This window comes from Adiantum capillus-veneris, chromosome 14, assembly GCF_014529385.1.
Source record: "Adiantum capillus-veneris isolate H3 chromosome 14, ASM1452938v2, whole genome shotgun sequence".
NCBI classification, from domain to species: Eukaryota; Viridiplantae; Streptophyta; class Polypodiopsida; order Polypodiales; family Pteridaceae; genus Adiantum; species Adiantum capillus-veneris.
Window position 1 is genome coordinate 126292037 of NC_140944.1, and position 21940 is coordinate 126313976.

Below are 21940 nucleotides of genomic sequence, written 5' to 3' on the forward strand. Positions count from 1 at the left end.
GCTTCCACTATCGAAGCTCCAAAAGAGGATGCTCATTGCAAAGGATTACCTTCTCCTATGCTTGGGGAAAAATAAGGGAACATGATGCCTTCATCTTGTTTGACCCTGGCTCTACTGACAACTTCATATCAATGGAGTTGGCCACCAGTTTTGAGTGGGCAAGTGGGAAATCTCTCTCTTCTCACTCCGTCTGTGTGTTTCCTGTCTCGGCCAGGCTGGTTGTGTAAGCCGAGTGGTGCCCCATAATGTGTGTGTGTATCATCCCAAGAGTTTGTGTCGGGTCATTATAGAGGCGTTGTGTGTGTTTCCATCCCGCTCACAACGTAGATTCGACAATTCTCCTACAACTGCTCAACCTCATACGAGCAACAACAACAACAACACCGAGCAACAAGGCAACGAAAATTCTTTCAACCAGCGTTCTCCTCCAAATTCTAATGGTAACAAAAAGGTGAAGTGTTTTAAATGCTTTCAGTATGGTCACTAGGCAGATAAGTGCCCAAATGGTCATGCTAAGGGCAATGGTCAATCCAATGGCCATTCAAATGGAGTCAATAGAAATTCAAGTAAAAAACCCTTCAACAACAACCGCCCCAACGGAGCTACTCTTAACCTCATCGAAGATGCTACACCCGACGACAATGAAGTGGAAGTTAACTACGGTGAGGGATATGATCCTGATTATGATAACGAGGACAACCCATCCTTAGGTACTCCTATATCTCCTCACACTTTGTTTAAAGTGCAAGGCACTATAAAGGGTGAAAATGTCACCATTCTGTTAGATGATGGTAGTAGCCATGATTTCATTTCCACACAATTGGCACAGCAACGACCACTCTCTGAAATCTCATCACCTCACAAGGTCAATTTTTTTTTTAATAATCAACGTTTTAATTGTAAAACCCAAGTCACTGTTGAAGTTTGCATTGGTGAGTTCACTCAAGCACGTACATTTTTGGTAGCACCATTTCATGGTCTTGATATGATTTTGGGAATGCCATTTCGTCATGAATTTGACCCGTTGATTAATTATAAAACACGTACAATGTCTCTCACTCATAGTAATAAAAATTTCTCCATCCAAGCAACACTGGCACATCAAAAATTTCCACTCCTCTCTGACACTCAAGCCAAACAAGCAATTCGAAAACAAGGGAAAACATATCTAGTGTTGGCAAATCAAATTTCTGCTGAAATGGAAACTTCACGTAACTCCACCCACGATGAATTTCTCTCACAATTTAAAGATTGTTTCATGCATGATCTGCCACCTGGAATTCCACCATCACGCCCAGAAGACCACAAAATTGACATCATACCGGGTAGTGAACCTCCTTGTAGAGCACCTTATCGTGTAAATCCTATCGCACATAGGGAAATACAAACTCAAATCATTGATTTACTTGACCGAGGCCTAATCCAACCTAGTAGTCCACCATACGGAGCTCCAGTACTTCTTGTCAAGAAGAAAAATGGAACCTTTCGATGTGTATCGACTACATGGCTTTAAACAAGATCACCATTAAGAATAGGTTTCCTATTTCTAGAGTGGATGATCTACTAGACAAACTGAAAGGGGCAAACATCTTTAACAAAATTGACCTTAAATCAGGGTATCACCAAGTCAAAATGTTTGAACATGATGTTTACAAAACTGCTTTCAGAACACAAACTGGACACTATGAATTTCTTGTCATGCCATTTGGTTTGACAAACGCACCACCCACATTCACACGCATGATGAATAGAATTTTCATTGACCATCAAGATTTTGTGATTGTATTTTTTGATGACATTTTGGTTTTCAGTAAATCTGAAGAAGAGCATAAACAACATTTAGCACGTGTATTCGATCTACTTGCACAAAATCACTTGTATTTGAATCTTGAAAAGAGTTCATTTTTCCAATCTGAAATTGAATATTTGGGACACATTGGATTGGGTAAAAGAATACATGTCGATCCAAAGAAAATTGAAGCCATTCAATCATGGCCTAGACCCAAAAACTTGCATGAGCTACGATCTTTTATTGGTCTTTGTAGCTATTACACGAAATTTGTTCGTAATTTTTCTTACAAATCACATTCTTTGATGCTCTTGTTGAAGAAAAATACGCCTTATGAATGGACTGATTTGCAAGAAAGCTCATTTAATGCACTTAAACATGCTTTTACTAATGCACCTGTATTGCAAAATGCCTGATTTTGAAAGACCATTCTTTGTGGTAGTCACTGATTCTAGTGGAAAAGGTATAGGTGCAGTCCTTATGCAAGATAACCATCCAATTGCTTTCGAAAGTCGTAAATTCAAACCATCAGAAACAAAGTTCAGTACTTATGATAAAGAGTTGACTGTTGTGGTACATGCATTGAAAATTTGGAAACACTATGTAATGGGTACTGACTTGATCATTAAAACTGATCAACAAAGTATCAAATATTTACTCTCTCAGCCCTAAATAGATGATAGACATATTAAGTGGGCCGCTTTTATTCAAAGTTCTCAACCCAACATTCAATACCAACCTGATAAAGAAAACGTTGTAGCTGATGCTCTGAGTAGAAGACCCTCACTAATCATCTATCAACCATTACGGGAACTTCATTTGACACTATGTCTGACACTTATGCACATGATGAAGACTTCAAAACGACATGGTTGCACATGCTTGATAATTCTGTACACACATTTCTCGAATACACTATTCAAGAAAACTTCCTTTATTTCAAACAAAAATTGTGTGTGACTAAACCATTCCGTACATTAATTATTGAAGAATTGCACAAAACACCTTATGCTAGAAATAGAGGATTTGCTGCGACTTTTCAAAATTTATGTCGTGATTTCTATTGGCCTACTATGAGAACGGATGTTAAACAGTATGTTTCAACTTGTTTGATTTGTCAAAAAATCAAAGCAGCTACTACAGGTAAAAAATTGGGACTTTTACATCCTCTCCCCATTCCTGAAAGACCTTGGGAACATATTTCAATGGATTTTGTTACTGGTTTCCCACTCACAATGCACAAACATGACATGATATGGACTATTATTGATCGTTTCTCTAAACAAGGGTATTTTGTTCCGTGTAAGAAAACACTCACAGCACATCAAGATGCACTTTTGTTTCTTAAGACTGTTTTCCCACATCATGGTTTGCCTAAAGTGATTATTTCTGATCGAGACTCAAAATTTTGTAGTGCTTTTTGGAGTATTGTGTTTGAAAATCTTGGCACTACACTTGACTTCACTTCTGCATTTCATCCTGAATCTAATGGTCAAACCGAAGTCACCAACCGTACTATTATTGACTTGTTAAAGGCTTATGTTTCTTCTCGATCTAAGAAATGGGATGATTACCTACATATTTTGAAATTTGCATACAACAACACCACTCACACTGCCACGGGTAAGTCTCCATTTGAAATTGTATATGGTCACTCACTTCCTACTCCTGCTTCACGCCTTTCTAATGTTGTGCCTGTTGCACTGATGATTTCACTATTACTGACTTTCATGCTATTTATGCAAGTGTGCATTCTGCCATTAAACACTCACAAGAACTTTACACCAAGCATGCTAACAAGCACCACAAGGCATCGAAAAACGAAGGATCAAAAGTGTTGATACTAATGTCTTTGTTAAGCTTGCTCCTCGTTTTTATGGACCTTTCAAAATTTCAGCTGTCAATAATGATGTTTCTTTTAGTTTAGAACTACCTGCACATTGGCACATTCACAATGCCGTTCCCATTAGTCTTTTATGCCCATTCCGAGGACCCCTACCTACACACCATATTTATGAAGACCCACCTTCACTTGTAGACCAAGAAGAGAAACTCATCCCTAATAAAATAGTTGACCATGAGACCACCACTACACGCACTAGAATGGTTTATAACCGTTACCTTTTGACTTTCAAGGGCCACCCTAGAGAGGATGCCAAATAGCTGCTTGAAATTTTTTTTCACAACTTTCCCGACCTTCTCCACACTTTCCATCACTCACGGTCCAGTTGATTTCTCTATTGAGCAACTGAGGACAGTTGCTATCCTTGTGGGAGGGATGTTACGAGACTGGGCACCCTCCTGTTGTAGTGGTTAGCTGCAATAGCTGGCATAATGGTTAATTATGTGATGTCTATTTATTTTACTAATTGAGTTGATGATGATTTTGTAGAGTGGAATGCGGGGAGTTGATGAAGAGGCGACGGCAATTACTCTTGGCCATTTTACATTTGCACAGTGTCTTAGAACATCATTGCAATAAGCCACTATGGCTCTGTAAATAGTTGTAGTGGGAACTCCCCTTATGGGTCATGCAAGAAGTAATGAGCTTCGCTGAGTTACAAAAGTAAAGTGGTTGTAAAAAGAGGGGCCTTAATTTTTGAAGTCAAAATAATATATTAAATACCAACTCCACAAGAGAGGTGCCGTGGATTTTGGGGCTAGATTTAGGCCTTTCTCTTGCAGATTCTCTTCTTTACTCTCTTAAGCTATGGTTATTTGCTGTGTACTCTCTAATCTAGTCTCCATCTCTTACACATCTCTTACACTCTCTTACAAGCATGTATATGTCAGTTCTATGTTTACTGTGTGTGTGTGTGTGTGTGTGTGTCATAGTCTAGGTGAGTGTGTGTGCTTGGAAATTGGAAGAAGAGGTGGACAGGTTGATGGTGATTGCTTGGAAGCTTGTGTTGAATATTTTAAGCGGTCGATCTCCCCCTCTTCTCCCAACAAGTATTGACCTTGTATCAATCTCCTTAGATATGATCCATCCATAAAAAAATAGAAGAACAATGTGTGAAATGTTTATGAAAAGTACATAAACAAATATCCACAAGCTATGCACATACCTTGTTAGCTTGCCTAAACAATAGACAACATATCAGATACCACTCGTTAAGAAACCATCAATAGAAAGGGGGAGAACATGCTACATGCATCAATTTTTATGATCAGATTAGTATCTCTTGGTTGGAGGAAGAACTTTTTTAATTTACGATTTAAAAAATATTGAGTTACCTTGACCACATTATGCCAATCATGTATCTTCAAGTTTGAAAGACTCATGTAATCCACATTGAATATATTCTTCAATGAGACACCGTATTCTGTGGGTGTGTGGATAGATCATATTCTTTGATTAATTGTGTCAATCTCTTTGGAGGTAAGCACCAATGGTGAAAGTGCATATTATTTTTGATGTGTCTCGTCATCAATATGGGGTCACAAGTTGCATTTGTAATTTTGATCTTTTAAGTTGTTTCAAGCTGCTTTTGTGTCTTCCAAACTAATAAGATGTTTCCACAAAGAGTGGCCTACATTTTTTAATAGATGCATAGGATCAAAAAGATGAGCAGTCTTCAAATCCTTCCAATATTCAAAGAAAACCATACAGAGATAAAGGGAGTTAGAGAGGATCGTCCTCAAGATCGATCATCATCTTCGTCGCTTGTAAGCTCTGACTTTTGATTGATAATGGGCCCTTCGGTCCAATTTGGGTACATATTTGTAAGTGTCATCCATTTTGAACATCGTCCACTCTCGGCCACAACTCCAAAACTCTTGGATATTTTCAATTAGAGGTGTCAAGTATACGTTAATGTTTTTTACACGTTTTTCTAGATTTATGAGAGACAAAAGTAAAGTCTCTGTTTTAAAGAAAATAAAGGGTGGTAGATTGTAGTTAACTACACCTATTGGACAAGCATACCATTTACTTGAGTGCATGGAGAATGGATTTATCCAAAGCCAACACTTATCTTAATGTACTGTGTTTCTCTTTCAAACTCGGGCCATTTTGTATTGATATGTTTGAAAATAGGGCAATATAAGGAGATTCTCACAATCCCCTCCGTACTAGCATTCTTTGCTCCCCAATCAATTATAAGTCTTGTTAAATCTCAGGTTCAAAATATGTAAGTTGTATATGGGATGCCAACGAAAAATGTCAAAGCACCTTACAAGGGATGTTTTACATTTTGGACATGCCTTTTTGTTTTCGTGTCTATACAATCATTGGGACATGCATGTATGGTGTTGTAATTGAGTCCAAGCTTGCTCAACATTGTTTTCACTTCATCTCTTGATGTAGAAAGGACGTTGTTTGAGGGTAAGAACTTTTTTGATAGTAGCCTGCAACATTTCGAGCAAAGACCATATACAAATTAAGTATTAAAACATTAAAATATATTACAGTAAACATTGACAATGGAGACGACATTTACTTTAATAGTGTCAAAATGGATGCATTACTCCAAGCATAACAATTTTTGCGGTTCAAAATAAGCAAACTCACGCTTAAGCGTGAAATGTTTTTGCCTTCGTAGATTTGCTCAAGCGCTTCCGCTCTAAGTAAACTTCTGCTATTACACGCTTCACTTTCTTTGTACTAATCATGAATTAAATCATCCATGATATCATTGTCATTGAAAACATCATCTTCTTTGTCAAAATGCAAACCATATAGTCTCTTTGATCTCTCGTAGATATTTGGATCACTCTTACAAAAGAGTTTCATGCACTTAAATATTGACATATGTGAGATTCCATGAGAAGGTAAACCCACATCATTTTCAACAATCATACTCCCGAATCTATCACATAGACACAATTATAATCATTCTATATACAAAATTTAAACTTAATATTTTCTAACACATACTTAGCATTTAAGAAGGAAACAAAATGATTAAGCAAAAAACTAAATAGTATCAAACATAGACGTGTAAATTTTTAAAACTTGATATATAATCCACAAGTGCATGTTTCTTGTATGCACTTTTACATATTCAATCTAGAGGTGGAGATGCTCTTTCTAGCCTATGAAATCCGTAGTTCACTAATAGTTCATCACTGGCATGTAATGATCTAATGGCATTTATAAGAATTTATCTTTGAACATCTCTAGTCATGTATTCCAGTTCATGCCCATTTTCACATTCCACAAATGTGAAATTGGTTCTTGCATTCCTTCCCCAACTACTATTAATTAAGCCGGCTATGTTTCCATGTGTGTGTGGTCTGCCATCTACATAAAGTATTTGACTTTCTACATGGGTAATGCTGCATTGGGACACAAACCATAAGTCGTCATGCTATGGATGTATTGGGCCAACTGATGCCAAGGTCCCATTCTATTTTATGTTTGCATAAATTCACCGATTGTCTTTTTGTTGTAATGTATGTAAAACGCTTCAGAGTGTGTACTTTCCTCTTAAAATCTTGTTGTTGAGTGTAAGAGAGAGAGAGAGAGAGAGAGAGAGCCTTGGTAATTGAGAAAGTAATGGTTGGGCTCTTGGGAGCCCAACAAAATACGTGTTTTAAAAAAAAATGAAATAGTGTTGCTTAAGCGACATATTGAACAATATGTCGCCTAAACGATGCTAGAGAGTGGTTATTATTTACATTGCTCAAGCAATGAAGAGCTTTTCTTAAGAGAAGTCATTTTATTTCATTTATGTGATGCTATAGCATTGCTACCGATGTCGCTTAAGCGATGGTCCTATAGTGACACGAACACAATAATGTAGTTTTTGTCGCTAAAGAAAGATACAATCATAGCGTCAAAATAAACCATGAAATGAGTGTCAAAATACGCAATAAAAGAACCGTCGGAAATTGTAAAGGATATTTCGATGCTTGTTCCAAAGTGTATACCGGCACGTGTACCATACTCTGTACCGACGACCAAACCTGTAAAATGTTTTTGGGCAGAGAGGGCTGGGAATTGATGCTGCATGTATTGCAGCAAAAGAAAACAGCCCTCTCTACCCAACGGAAGAGTGCACAAGCAACCGTACTTCACCTACATGTTGACGCTAAAGAGAGAGTGTATGACAATTAGCAAAATTGTAAGAATAACATAACCACAAAATCAAAAGTGATCATGGCATAACGGCATAAAGATTTTATAACCATAATTAATACATGATTCGAAAACTATAAAACCATAAACATAGCCCGTTTTCCATATTACGGCATAAAGATTCTATAACCATAATTAAAACATGAGTCGAAAACTGCAAAACCATAAACATAACCCATTTGCCATACCATAAACATTACCATAACTTGCTTGTCATACCATAACCATAATAACATACCATCATTGCACAACCATAACCATAACCATAACCATAACTTGACCACCAAACCTTAACCATAACATCTGTGCCATACCATAAACATAAGCAAAAAATCACTGAGTGAGACTGTATCAAGAAGACCACAACTACAAAAAAGATTGTACCAAGAAGACTGTATAAAGATGACTAGGTAAAACTGTATCAAGAAGACCACAACTACAAAAAAGACTGTACCAAGAAGACTGTATAAAGATGACTAGGTAAAACTGTATCAAGAAAACTGTTCCAGTCGACGTCCTCTCCCTCCTCATGCAGCTGGGTCAAAAGGGCCATAAGTCCATGCTTGTATCCATACTTCTCCTCTTGGTGTGTCGAAGGGTGCTTCACGGCAACTTCCTGCAAAATTATGGTTTGATCATTAGGTAAATTTTTAAATAACATATATATTTTCAATAATTTAAAGCGTACTTATAATACTTACAAACTCATTTCGAAGCGTATTGTACACTATAAGAGGAGTTGTCTGTAACCGCTAGCATTGCCGCGACAAAACAAAGGAAAAAGGAGAGAGAAAAATTTAAGGGGGCGACAATAACTGTGGCTATGGACGTGGTAGTGGTTTTTCATCAATAAATGCGGTAATATATCTGCTGCTATTACCGCACCAGTTGACGCGTTTATTACCGTGCTTATTGCTGCTACACACTAATTCAAAATAAAGGTGCTCATTTGTTGGGTGGCCCAAATGAGCACCTTTATTTTTGACATGCATAAAACAATGAAACATCAATTGTTTTTGGAAGAGTATAAAAAATATCAAAGAATTGAAATTGAATTTACTTTACCTTGACAATTTAAAATGTAGAAGATCAAATATTTAAAAAAGTTACAATAAAAAGTAATAGTTGTTTATACATTGTGCCACATTGGGACTTTACGAAAGTTTGGACAAAACATTTTTCTATCTAATCCTCCTCTATCTCGTCATCGTCCAGAGGCACGTATGTTGGATCACTTTAACTCTACATAAACCCAAACCAAATAAAACAATTATGAACGGCTCAAAACAATTGAAACAAAATTACTTGTTTAAACTTACCGCTTGTAGTGGTCCAACCGCCATGTCGAATCGCTCCCGAGAGATGTGGTTGTTTCCAAACAACCATCACCAAGTATCAAATTCTGTATGTCGCTCCTAATACTTGACCATCTCTCTGGTTGGTCGAGAGAGAGTGATATTTTCCTAAGTTAGCAATAACAATACCAAATCATCAACTACAATTTTTATAATCACCGATCGATGTTATAATTCAATTAATCTTACATATTTATCCTTCCAAGCTCCCTTGCCTCCTGAGCCACAATGGGAGTTTGTCTTGCACGAGCCTTGAGTTGTTGTCTCTATGATAAGTCCGTCGCAACTTGATCGCTCTTCTCTTGAATTGCCCACTCCCACTCCGCGTCTGCCATGTTGCCACCACGGTAACTCTTGTCTGTAACTCTGACCTAGTTGGATGTTGCGCACTGCACACAGACTACTTGTTTTTTAAGAAATGTCTTTATGTAGCCCTCCAGCCATTGTTGTGAAAAACGTTGATCGGGGGTGTTTGGAAATCTAGCTAATAGAGCGTCCTCAATGTCCCGTGCATGATCGGGTAGTTGCTCTCTAAACTTTATAAAACAGTTCTTGTACGTTGAATGTATAAGAATTTATAGATGGCATCGAAATGCCCTGCCCTGTACTGTGTCGAAGTCCACCTGCCCGTCATATTTAACCCTGTAGTAGCGCCCATGCGTGTCTGGCACGAGTGCGTCAGTATCCTCGTCCTCTCCGTAAGGGGCAGCATGCTCTAAAAGTGGGGACTCCGTTCCCTCTTCACTACCAAGACATGGGAAACCACAAGATACGCCACCACTTCGTCTCTCACGGCACTCGTTGCCTTGAGACAAGCGTTGGCGCACGCTACCAAAGGAATTCCATTGACGATGTTCTGGCGAAGCAGGAGTGGAATGGTGGAGTGGCGTACGGCCTTGTGATGCCATAGGAGTGGGATCCTACAATGCAAGGGGAGTAGCATTAGGAGAAATATGAACCTTGCATGGGCCTTGTAAGGAATCCTAATTTTTAGGGATTAAGGCTAATGTTGTGTGGGGTTTAGGGGGCAAGGGCATTGAAGAAGGTAGTTTTGAGTAGGCTTTTCTAGCCCTTTTTTTAGACAAATGTAGGATGTGGACCTAAAGGGTTGCTTTCTCTCTCTAGCTTTTTTTAAAGTGAAGGAAGCATAGGGGTGTGTCCACATCAGCAATTCCGTGGGTCAAAAAGAGTCAAAATTTGACTTTTTTTAAAATTTTTCATTTTTATTTATTTTTTACTTAAAACTCCCTCCCAACATATATACATATCCAAAAATCATTTTTTGACCCATTTTTTAACCCACAAGCTTAGAAAGTCCATTTTTTCAGAAATCTTTTCCCCCAAAAAGTAATAAACATTTTGTTCTCTCATCCTCCTCTCTCCTCCCTCCTCCCTCCTCTCTCCCTCTCCCTCTCTGCCCCTACCTTCCTCCTCCTCCCCAATCTCTCCCTCCCCTCCCTCCCTCCTTCTCTCCTCCCATCCAGCTCGGCCTCTCTACCCTTCCCCCTCTACCTTTTCATCATTTTCTTCCTCATGCAACAGCTTCCATGGTGCTCACGGACATCACAAATGGTTTTCTTCCACCACCACGTACTCCGCACACCCAAAGCATACATATTCGCTTACCCACGGAATTTGCACCGAAGACCACTAGTGAAGATGATCAAAGGTCATCACAGGAACGTCGCACCGCTTGTGAGACCAATGTTGACATTTGGGTGGATGGCCATTTGTACCCTTACGATCCTATAAGCCGCTTCCATCCAACGTTTAATAGCCTTTCCACATTTCTTCAATTTCTTGGGAGGGGAGAAGCACGCTTGTTAGGCTATTGCAAGCGGCTGTGTATGGGTGCAGGTGCTTCTTTGCATATGTGGATGCACGAATGTCAAGCTCTTCACCTCAAGACGACGGCATTACAAGAGAGTGTTGCCTCTTCGGAGAGGGTAGTTAAAAGTCTTGAACAACAAATGCAAGAAAAGGAGTCCCACATCCAAAAGCCTACCAACACCATCACATACTTGAAAGAAACACCCCTTGGTGCAAGGGAACGCAAACGCCCGTATTCATCCATTGAAACTCTTGCACATTCCGGAGGAGCACACAAACGACGAGTTACAGCCACAAGGTGATTTGGTCTTTACTTGCATGCTGCATTCTTACTTCACACTATTTTCTAACATTTATGTTTATTTGTTGCTAGAAACTTCATCCAGGAGGCATGCGGTGGAACAAGCCAAGATAATCGAGTCAACCTTCTCACTAGTTGTCTCAATACCAACGACGTTATTTCTATCTTACAATCACCTAGAGGTAAGCACATTAAGGATGCAGTCACCAAGGACCTTATGCGTAAATTAAGAAATGTGGTTAATGATGATGACGTTCAACAAGCTTGTGGTGAGGCTGGAATCAGCACCAAAGCCTATCAGGCTATTTTTCAACTCCTAAAGGATGCCCTCAAAGAACATGGCATTGTGGAAAACCTATTTCCCGTTCCTCACAAGGTCAAGCTCGCAAAGAAGGCCACAAACGAAGATGTGTTCTCCCGCATTGGGGCATACCTACACATTGAGGACACAATGCCAACTTCCCTTTATGCTTCGTGCGCAACAAAGACAAGGGGAAAAGGTAAGAAACAATCCATAAGACCTTCGAATAAGGGCTTTCCTAACACAATGTGGAACAATATTTTCGTGGATCTTAGAAGGCTTCAAGAAGCCATGCTTAGATTTTACGAGTTACCTGAAGAAGGTGACACACTTTACTTTTTTCTTTGGTATTATTCTTTTCATAGAAGCTGAAGTTTAAGGTCTTAGCACTATTTATTTTGTAGTGCTTGGCACAAAAGTCGCTTTTGTGCTGAAACTCGATGAGTCTCAAATAGTGAAAGGCCGAAGGTTAGAGAGGCTAAGTGTCACTCTAATGAACGAGGCCCTTCTGCAAACCAAGCGAAGGGATTCAGTCGAGCCATATCCCACCCTATCTTTTAGCGTGCAATCAGAGAAAGACATTTGGTGGTTGGGTTCTATTGAGGTGCCCAAAGAGACCAATGGAGTACTTTCGTGGATTTTTGAGAGAACTCCATGGATCACAGAAGTAATACACTCCCAAATTGCAGGTCAGAAGTTGGAGATTGAAGGCTTTGGTAGTTATGATGTGGAGTGGCAATTAGGTGGGGATTTGAAGACCATAAAGTGTTTGCTTGGCTGCAAACAAGGGGCTTCTTCTCTCATGCCTTGTCCATTTTGCACTCGAGGGTACAAACCTAATGGACAAAAATCACATAAGAGCACTGCAAATGCCAGTTACATGCTTCCATGGCAAGGGCATGGAGAACAAGGGTTAGATTTTCATGATGTCGGAGATGAAGGTAGAGAATGGGAAGCATCTATTCTGAGATGTCCCATGCTCAATGCCCCAGACCGTGATCAAAAGGACCACACTTGTAATCCAATCTTTCGATTTCCTCTATCGAATGTACATTTTTGTACATTACACGCATTCATGAGTATTTTTGATAGGGTATTGAAGCTCCACATTGACTATGCTTTCACAATGAAACCGTTGGAAAAGTCCCAGGAAGCGATCGAAAGAGTGGAGGTACTCTTGAATTCCATTGGCTGTCACGGTGGAAATGTGTCTATAGTTGCTGCAAAGAACACAGGGGAGGCCCATGAAATTGCTCAACAAGTGTCAATGAGTGGACAAAAAGCTAGAAACTTTTTGAAGAAAGTTTCCCAAGGAAAGCCAAGTCGATATGATGCCCAAAGCAGCTCCAACCAGCAGGCAAGTAACCTTTGGGAGCTTTGGAAGGAGTTATGCAAAGCTACTACTGACAATGATTCAAATGGCGAGCTTGCAAACAAGCGCAAGCAAGTTTGGGCCCATTTTGATAAAATGGTCAAGCTTATGAGCCTTAACAGCACAAGAGAAGAACAACGGCAATCATTTCAAGAAGCTTTGGCGGATTCTATCAAGGTCTTCACCCTTTCTTGGGGTGAAAATAACATCACACATTACATGGTAAGTCATTCATGGTGTATTCATTACAAGGGATTGTTTTTATTTACTAATGTGGATCGTTTGCTCATGTGAACAGCATATCTTGTTTGCGCATGGTGCATTTTTTATGCACAAGTATGGATCGCTTGAAATTTTTATCACTCAAGGCATGGAGAAGTCCCATTATCGGGCAAGGGGAGTGTACTTCAAAAATACTCGACATGGTGGTGGAATGGTGCAATCCAATTATTTGGAGGAGATGTTCAACTGGTTTTTTCGCACAACATTTGCTCGTAAGCTCCCAATGGAGAGTGAGCCACCGTGGCTGCGAGAAAACATACCGCGCACACACCAGGTGGCCGTTGGGGGGAAGACATTGCCTCAAGGCAAGGGAGCTCTCCCCACACGACAAGATCAGCAACCAAGGGAAGAGGAAGAATCAGAACAGGCTGCAGAACCAGCCCCTAAGCATGTAAACAGACGCAAGTCTAAGTTTTTCAAGAAGCCTTCACGCCGCCCGCCAGCAAATGTGCAAGTGCCCCCAAGACAACCGCAGCGGCGCCGAAAAATAGCAAGGGCATTTGCAAAAATCCGCCACTACGAGAAGACGACGGAGCTCTTGATTCGACGCGCCCCCTTTGCTCGCACTGTGAAGGAAGTGCTTCAAAGCTATGGAAATCAGTATAGAATGCAAGCAATAGCGCTAGAGGCTATTCAAGAAGCTGCAGACGCCCACATCATTTCAGTGTTGGAAGATACCAACCTATGTGCCATTCATGCAAAGCGAGTGACAATACAGCCAAAAGATATGCAGCTTGCACGACGATTGTGACGAGACTTCGAGCATTAGCCAAAGTTACCCCTCTTTTTGTATTGCACACCCTTATCTTTGTAATGATTTGACTTTCCAATGACAATATGATCAACAGTTGTGTCTACTCTGTCTATTATCTTTGTCATTTCAAGTTCTGTATGTAATTGTAGTCAATTTCAGTAAATTTGTGCATTTTAAGTAACCTTAGGGGTAGATAAGCCTACAAGGGGCAGAAAAAGGCCTAGCCACAAGGGCGCGCAAATGGCCCATCCAAAACTGATGGATGGGCCATTTGCGCGCCCTTGTGGCCAGGCCTTTTTCTGCCCCTTGTAGGCTTATCTACCCCCAAGGGAACTTAAAATAACCAAATTTACTAAAACCTATTGGTTTTGCATCAATATTTTATATGTATCCTTATGGACACCTTTTTTTGGTCATTTCAAGCTTTGAATTCCTTATAGGATATCAAAACAAATAACATATTGTGAAACCAAGTGTCCAATGTAATTTGACTTTTTGGTGCAAGGGTGTAGTAGGTAGAGCTAAAGCAAGTGATAGTTTGCTGGAAACTTCATTTCATGATTGATTTGAGCTTTTCTAGTGTCCTTGAGTGTGAACATATACTGGAATTGCCATAAAAAGGTTGCATTTAAATGAATGATGCAAAACCAATCCATTGCAATAAATTTGTGCTTTTTAAGTACCCTAGGAGGTAGATTGGCTTATAAGGGGCAAAAAAATGCCTGGCCACAAGGGCGCGTAAATGGCCCATCCAAAACTGATGGATGGGCCATTTGCGCGCCCTTGTGGTCAGGCCTTTTTCTGCCCCTTGTAGGCTTATCTACCCCCAAGGGTACTTAAAATAACCAAATTTACTAAAACCTATTGGTTTTGCATCAATATTTTATATGGATCCTTATGGACACCTTTTTTTGGTCATTTCAAGCTTTGAATTCCTTATAGGATATCAAAACAAATAACATATTGGGAAACCAAGTGTCTAATGTAATTTGACTTTTTGGTGCAAGGGTGTAGTAGGTAGAACTAAAGCAAGTGATAGTTTGCTGGAAACTTCATTTCATGATTGATTTGAGCTTTTCTAGTGTCCTTGAGTGTGAACATATACTGGAATTGCCATAAAAAGGTTGCATTTAAATGAATGATGCAAAACCAATCCATTGCAATAAATTTGTGCTTTTTAAGTACCCTAGGGGGTAGATTGGCCTATAAGGGGCAAAAAAATGCCTGGCCACAAGGGCGCGCAAATGGCCCATCCAAAACTGATGGATGGGCCATTTGCGCGCCCTTGTGGCTAGGCATTTTTTGCCCCTTATAGGCTAATCTAACCCCCTAGGGTACTTAAAAATCACAATTATACTCAAATTGACTGCAATTACATACCTTGAAATAACAAAGTCAAAAAACAATTCATATCACCAATTGAAAAAATTTTCAAGATTGACAAATCAGATTGAAAAGAATTTGCAATATAGAGAGACAATTTCAAATATTTTTTATTCCTTCTAGCACGGTGATTTTACATCATGTATCTGAGGAGTTCAGAATTTTTTTGACCATTTCCTGGCGCCTATTTTGCGCGTAAGGCAACTCCCCAGTCAAGAGGGACTGCGCTATGGCATTTGGGTCAGTTGAGCCAATGGAAGCATGTATCCCTATCTGGGCAAGAACTTTACCACGAAAGCCAGTGCCAAACGCTGTGCATACAAGGGATCTATGCACTAGGAACACTTGATGCGCAGTGTGAGCAATGGTACTCAAACACAAAAACTTGCTCAAAGCTTTTAACGACCAAGTCATAAAATGGACTTGGGGAGTAAATTCATTATGGATAATGGCCACATCGCCAGGGGGGAGTTGTCCGAGGTAATGCGCAAGGGAAGCTTGAGGTCCAAAGCCCGTCCGCTTGCCACCCGTCCTTGCAACAAAATTATCAACCTCCACAACATCGTGTCATAAACCGATGAAGGTTGAGAAAAAAGACAACGAAGAATAAAATAGTAACATGAAAATTAGGATACAATTTACCTCCTGCTCCTTGTCATCCTCCTCCCTGTTGCCCTTTGCATCCAAGTCAATGGTCCCATGCACCACAGATACAAGCTTTGGATCATCAGATGGGAGGTTGCATAATGGCATAGGTATCCTAGCAGCCTCAACCTTGGCATGCGTGGCTTGGAAATCTTCATCAGCCACGTGTAACTGCTCTGCTTCTAGGACCTCCGCACATACAACTGCAATAGTGTCAGCAACAGAGTCCCCATCTGGCAAGAGCTTGCTTTCAAGGGCATCTGGCGTATTGTCTAAGGGACATTTGCTGTTGTTGCATAGCACGCTCAAGCATTCATCCATGCGCAGGCCAAATGCTTTTTCCAAATCATGCAGGAACACAAACTCCTCTCCATCCACTAACACTGAGGAGAAGCGGCTAATTTCTACCTCTGGGATAGCCACATCCGTCAGTGGTAGTGGCACTGGAGTGTCACTAGGGCCAGCCGCAACTATGGATTTCTCAACCACTTCCTCAAGACCCCTAGGGTACTCGAGCTGGTGTGCTTTTCCTTCTGCTGCAGGGTTCATGGGGATAACCTGCTGCTCCTTGGTGTCCTTGATAAAGGACCCAACTTGAAGGTGTGGTAAGCGGAGCTCCTCCAAATCAGGTTCCTCGCTCACCAAGAAGATAAATGTTGCGAGCCGAGAAAGGTACTCCACCCCCAACTTGCACTTCTTGAGCGCTGACACCCCAGGGGCTTGCTCGTCCAAGTAATGGCCTGCATTGGTTGCAATTTCTTGGAATCGTTGCAACCGCTTGGTGAATGGGCGATCACCTTTGTGTATATAGCGCAAAAGATCGCAAGGCACCCAGATCCCTGCATGTGGGGGGATAGATACAGAATATTTTATGATGTGCTCCTTCATGAACGCAAAAATCTCCTCAAATGCATCCATGTGAAGGGCAAATGTGGCGTCAAGGTCAGGGAGACGAGTAAAAAAGGTGTGGAGGTCCAACTTCCCTTTGTATTTGGTGTCCTCGAGGAAGAGGATGAAGCGTGACAAAGGGGTGGATGTGGGTACAGATGCAGAGGTTGTGGCAGCATCCATGTTTAGCCTGGGGTGTGGATAGAGAGTGGAGGAGCTCAGGAGTTGCAAAAGTGAAAATAGTGAATGAGTTAGGTGCCCCCCCTTTTATAATGTACCCTTTTTTTAAGACATTAAAAAAAAAGGCACTTTCACCAAAAAATGATTTCTCATCCCAATGCAAAAAATTATATTCAAAGGCATGATTTACCGAAGCAAATCATGTTGATTAAAGCGGGGATCAATATGAAAATTGCAAGAGTTACAAAGTTATAAGATCGATAGCATAGTTCCATCTATTCCCCAGTCCTCCTCGACCTTCAATTTGTCTTCCATTCTCTTCCCAATCTGCGGACATTCATTACAATAAGCATCTAATGATCGACAAACCATGATGTATTGAAAATGTGGTGGAAGGATTCTCACCTTGTGACCTTGTAAACGAAATTGTGCTTGTTGAAGGGCCTCAAAACCCATAATAACCAAATGTTCTCGAACATTACTGAGAGTCCAATGCTTGTTCACTTGGACTGCCTCCAAAGCATCGTTGGGCATCTTCACTGCAATGTCAAAGCTTGCAATAGCGCCGTCTACACTCTGTAAGGGAGTCCACACTCCAAGCTTGCACATCCAACGATCATAGTGAAATCGTGTGTACAAGGAGGTGCGGGATTTCAAATAGCGCATTCCAATACCTGAAGCTCCAACCTTACAACGGTACCGGTCCCCGTTGTGCATGCCCTCCACCAAACCCCAGTCCTCTTTTAAAAGCCTTCCTAATTCCTCGTAATGCGCATTTTTACATACAAGCATTGTGGTAGTCTCCACAAATCCAAACTCTTTAAAAATGTGCACAAAACAATGAATAGGCAAACACCAGCTCAAGCCCATAGACTTAGAAGCTTTAGAGTATTTCAAAGAGTTTTGGACATCCATTATCATCTTTTGCTTGAAAGATGCTACCGACCACAAATCTGGGACCGGCCACTCCATACTTAATAAGGAAGTTACTTTGATGGGTTCAAGCGTTCCAAATGCTTGTGTAGAAGTAGGGACAATATAGGAGTGAGAATAGAAGAAAATCCTTCTTTGAACCAGTTTGGTTGGGAAAAGATGCGGGAACATTATTGCTCCAATATCCGCATGTATAGCATTGAATGTGCCAGAGAGACTATGTAGTGGCTGCTCCTCCACCAACGTGGGTGGAAATATGACTATAAATGCATGACAAATGCTAAGTATGAATCCATAATAACATTACACTGTGATTTCACACCTAGCTTTGTATTCTCAAAACATGTACTTACAATGTGTTGGAAATCGAGGTGGTTGTTGCAAGTGCATGGTTGACATTGAGAAAACATGTTGCACAATGGCTATGGTCCCCTTGTCTTTGCGGTTCTTGAAGCCAAGGAGCTTTCCTTTCCAATGAAGATCCAAGTTTGCACGATTCCGCACACGATGAGGGCCAACAACAGATGGTTGCATGTATACCCAAGCACCTTTGGTGAACTCTTGTGGCACCCACTCATCATCTACACCTCTAGTGTTGTGGCATGCAAGTGCTGTGACCTCATCCTTTGGTCGCCTTTGCGAAGTAGAGTTGGCCATGGTTGAGCAAAGCAAACTAGGAGGAGGAGAAGAACCTTGCTTGTTGCTACAATGTAGGTGTGATAAAGTGATATGAGAAAATGGTCAACCCTTGTGGCAATGGGAGGAGAAGGTGGACAACCCTTGCTTGGTGTGGCATTGGGAGGAGAAGGTAGATAAGCCTTGCTTGGTGTGGCAATGGAAGGTGGTAGGGGAGGAGAGAGGAGCTTCTTTGCTGCAGCAATGGAGATGGTGTAAAGAGAGAGAGTGTTGGAGTAGAGGATGAGTGTGATGGTTGCAACCAAGGAGGGGTTGGAAAAGGGGTTCTAGAGAGAGAAAATCCCTTTTTGCCTAATAACTATTTTTGGGGGAGCTCTGGATAGCAAAAAAAGATTTTTTAAAAGTTTTTTAAAAATTTTGAATTTTAGGGTTTTTGGATGCACGTTTTGACTTTTTGAGATCAAAAAATGCTTTTTTGACCATAAAATAGTTTTAGGGGGGTTTTCAGAAGATGAAATTTGAGTTTTGAAATTTTTGAAAAATTTCAAATTTTTGGGATTTTTTCATAACCGGATCAAAAAGGAGGGAAGTTGGAGGTTCCATATGCCCCCCCCCCCCCCCCCCCCCACCCCACCTTCTCACTAGGTAAGAGCCCATTTAAAAAGTGTAAGACTACTTTGTCCCCCTACATTTTTGAGCGCATAGAGTGTGTCCACCACCCTCTTCTCATTGGCTGGCCTCTAATTAACCTTAATCCCAAAGGGCCCCTAGAGGGTTCATATTTTTCCTAATGGGATGATAGGAAAGGAGAGTAGAGAGAGGTGACGTTGATGCGAGGCTCTGTAGGTAAGGAGTCCCTGCCTGACTCTCCCATGGTGTAGTATGCAAAGAATTACCATAGGTCGCAAGCTGCTACGGAGTGTAGTGGCCAAACAAATCCTCCGTTGAATGGAGGTACTGCTCTCGTAAAGAGATAGCCCGCTGTAGGTCTAGATCTACGACCGGTGGAGGAACCTGAGAAGGGTAGGTGTAGGATGGCCATGCCTGCAAATAACAAAAATAAACCTAGGACACTCATGGTTTAGGGTTAACTACGTAGAAACATTCTTTATTTCTTTGCTTGCTCTCATTGACTCAAGACTCGGGTCCACTGGAGACGATGTCCACCCCGGGTGGGAGCCCACCTAGGATGTGAACCAACCAAAAGAAGAGCCAACTGATTGCTCCTCACCAGTTGGTCTCTCGTCTGACATCTACATTACAAAGAGAAATATAAGATTAAGCTTTTTACCCTACTCACTCATTACATTAGCACACAAACACGTAGATACATATACATATTAGTAGACCTAAGTAGAGGCTAGTAGTGCCAAAGGTCAAGTGCACCTCTTTGGATATCATCGGAGTTTCAACCGTGGTAAAACCAAAGGTACATTGCGGTAATCCATGTATGAGTGGATCAATGACCGCAACACTACGATTAAAAAAGGACTATATCCAAGAGGAAGTGTCTAACCTTCAGGTGCTACGCTCCCGTACTTAGTGCCTATATACATGCATAAACAAATATATATATACACACATATATATGTTATGGTTGTAAATGTAGCCATCATTCTGTGTTGGTTGCACCTAGATTCAACGTTTAAGTGATCAATTGATCGTAACATTACAATTCTAATGTAATGCAATAAGTAACTCCATTTTTGTCACCGAGTCTCTCTCTCTCTCTCTCTCTCTCTCTCTCTCTCTCTCTCTCTCTCGATCATGCAGTTGAACTACGAAGCGAAAGCTCCATCCTAGAGTCATGTCTGCATCTCCATGTAAAGCAAACACACTCTCTCTATCTACTCTCTCTCTTTCCCTATCTATCTCTCTCTCTCTCTTTCTTTACCTATCTTTCTCTCTTTCCCTCTTTCCCTCTCTCTTTATTCCTCTCTTTCCTGTGTATATTACCTCTCTCTCTCTCTCTCTCTCTCTCTCTCTCTCTCTCTCTCTCTCTCCCTCTCTCTTTCCCGTCTTTCTCTCTCTCCCTATCTCTCTCTCTTTCCCTCTTTCCGTATGGATCTCTTTTCCTCTCTCTATTTACTTTCTCTCTCTCTCTCTCTCTCTCTCTCTCTCTCTCTCTCTCTCTCTCTCTATCCCTATCTCTCTCTCTCCATCTATCCCTATCTCTCTCTCTCACACTCTTTGTCCCTATCTCTCTATATCTCTCCCTCCCTCTCTCTCTCTCTCTCTCTCTCTCTCTCTCTCTCCATCTATCCCTATCTCTCTCTCTCACACTCTTTGTCCCTATCTCTCTATATCTCTCCCTCCCTCTCACACATGTAACTTTGGTCCCATAGGTCATATTTGACCTCCGAGGACGATAATAAAATCTATCTATCTATCTATCTATCTTTACTCTCTCTTTTTCCCTATCTATCTCTCTCTCTTTTCCTATCTCTCTCTCTCTCTCTCTCTTTCTCTCTCTCTCTCTCTCTCTCTCTCTCTTCCTCTCTTTGTCTCTTTCTCTCCTATCTCTCCCTCTTTCTCTCTCTATTTTCCTCTTTCTCTCTCTCTTCTCTCTATCTCTCTCTTTCAATCTATCCCTCATCCTCTCTATTTCTCTCTCTCTCTCTCTCTCTCTCTCTCTCTCTCTCTCTCTCTCTCTCTCTCTCTCTCTCTCTCTCTCTCTCTCTGACAGCAGTTCACTCTTTTGACCATAACTTGCTCATCCGAACTCCGATTTAGGTGATCTATAGCCTCAATCGAAGAGAACGAAGCCCTCTAGGCATTGATGTAAAGATAGAATTTTTCTGTGTAATGGAAGGCTTTGCTATAACAGCATCTCAGAACTGAAAAAACTGTCAAAACTTTGCATTTTTGTTGCCGACTTGAAGGCAATGTCAGATAAAACTGGTAAGGGTGGAAAAGCCACACTCGCCATGGAGAATGATGCAAAATCTCCAAGGAATTTGGATGCTAATCCAACCATATCATCTACAACAACGGAAGCAATGATCATGGCTTAATTGATCTTGTTACAAGAAACCGTCAACAAACAAGGTGAAGAGTTGCGCGCACTTGCAATGGAGAATGGTACTTTAAGAGTTTTCGTTGTGGAGAATGAGCACCTCAAGAAGTTTCTTGAAATGCAAACAACACGCTTGATGCATCTTGAGAATAAAGTTCAAGAATGTAAACGCTCTCTTGTTGACATGAATGTA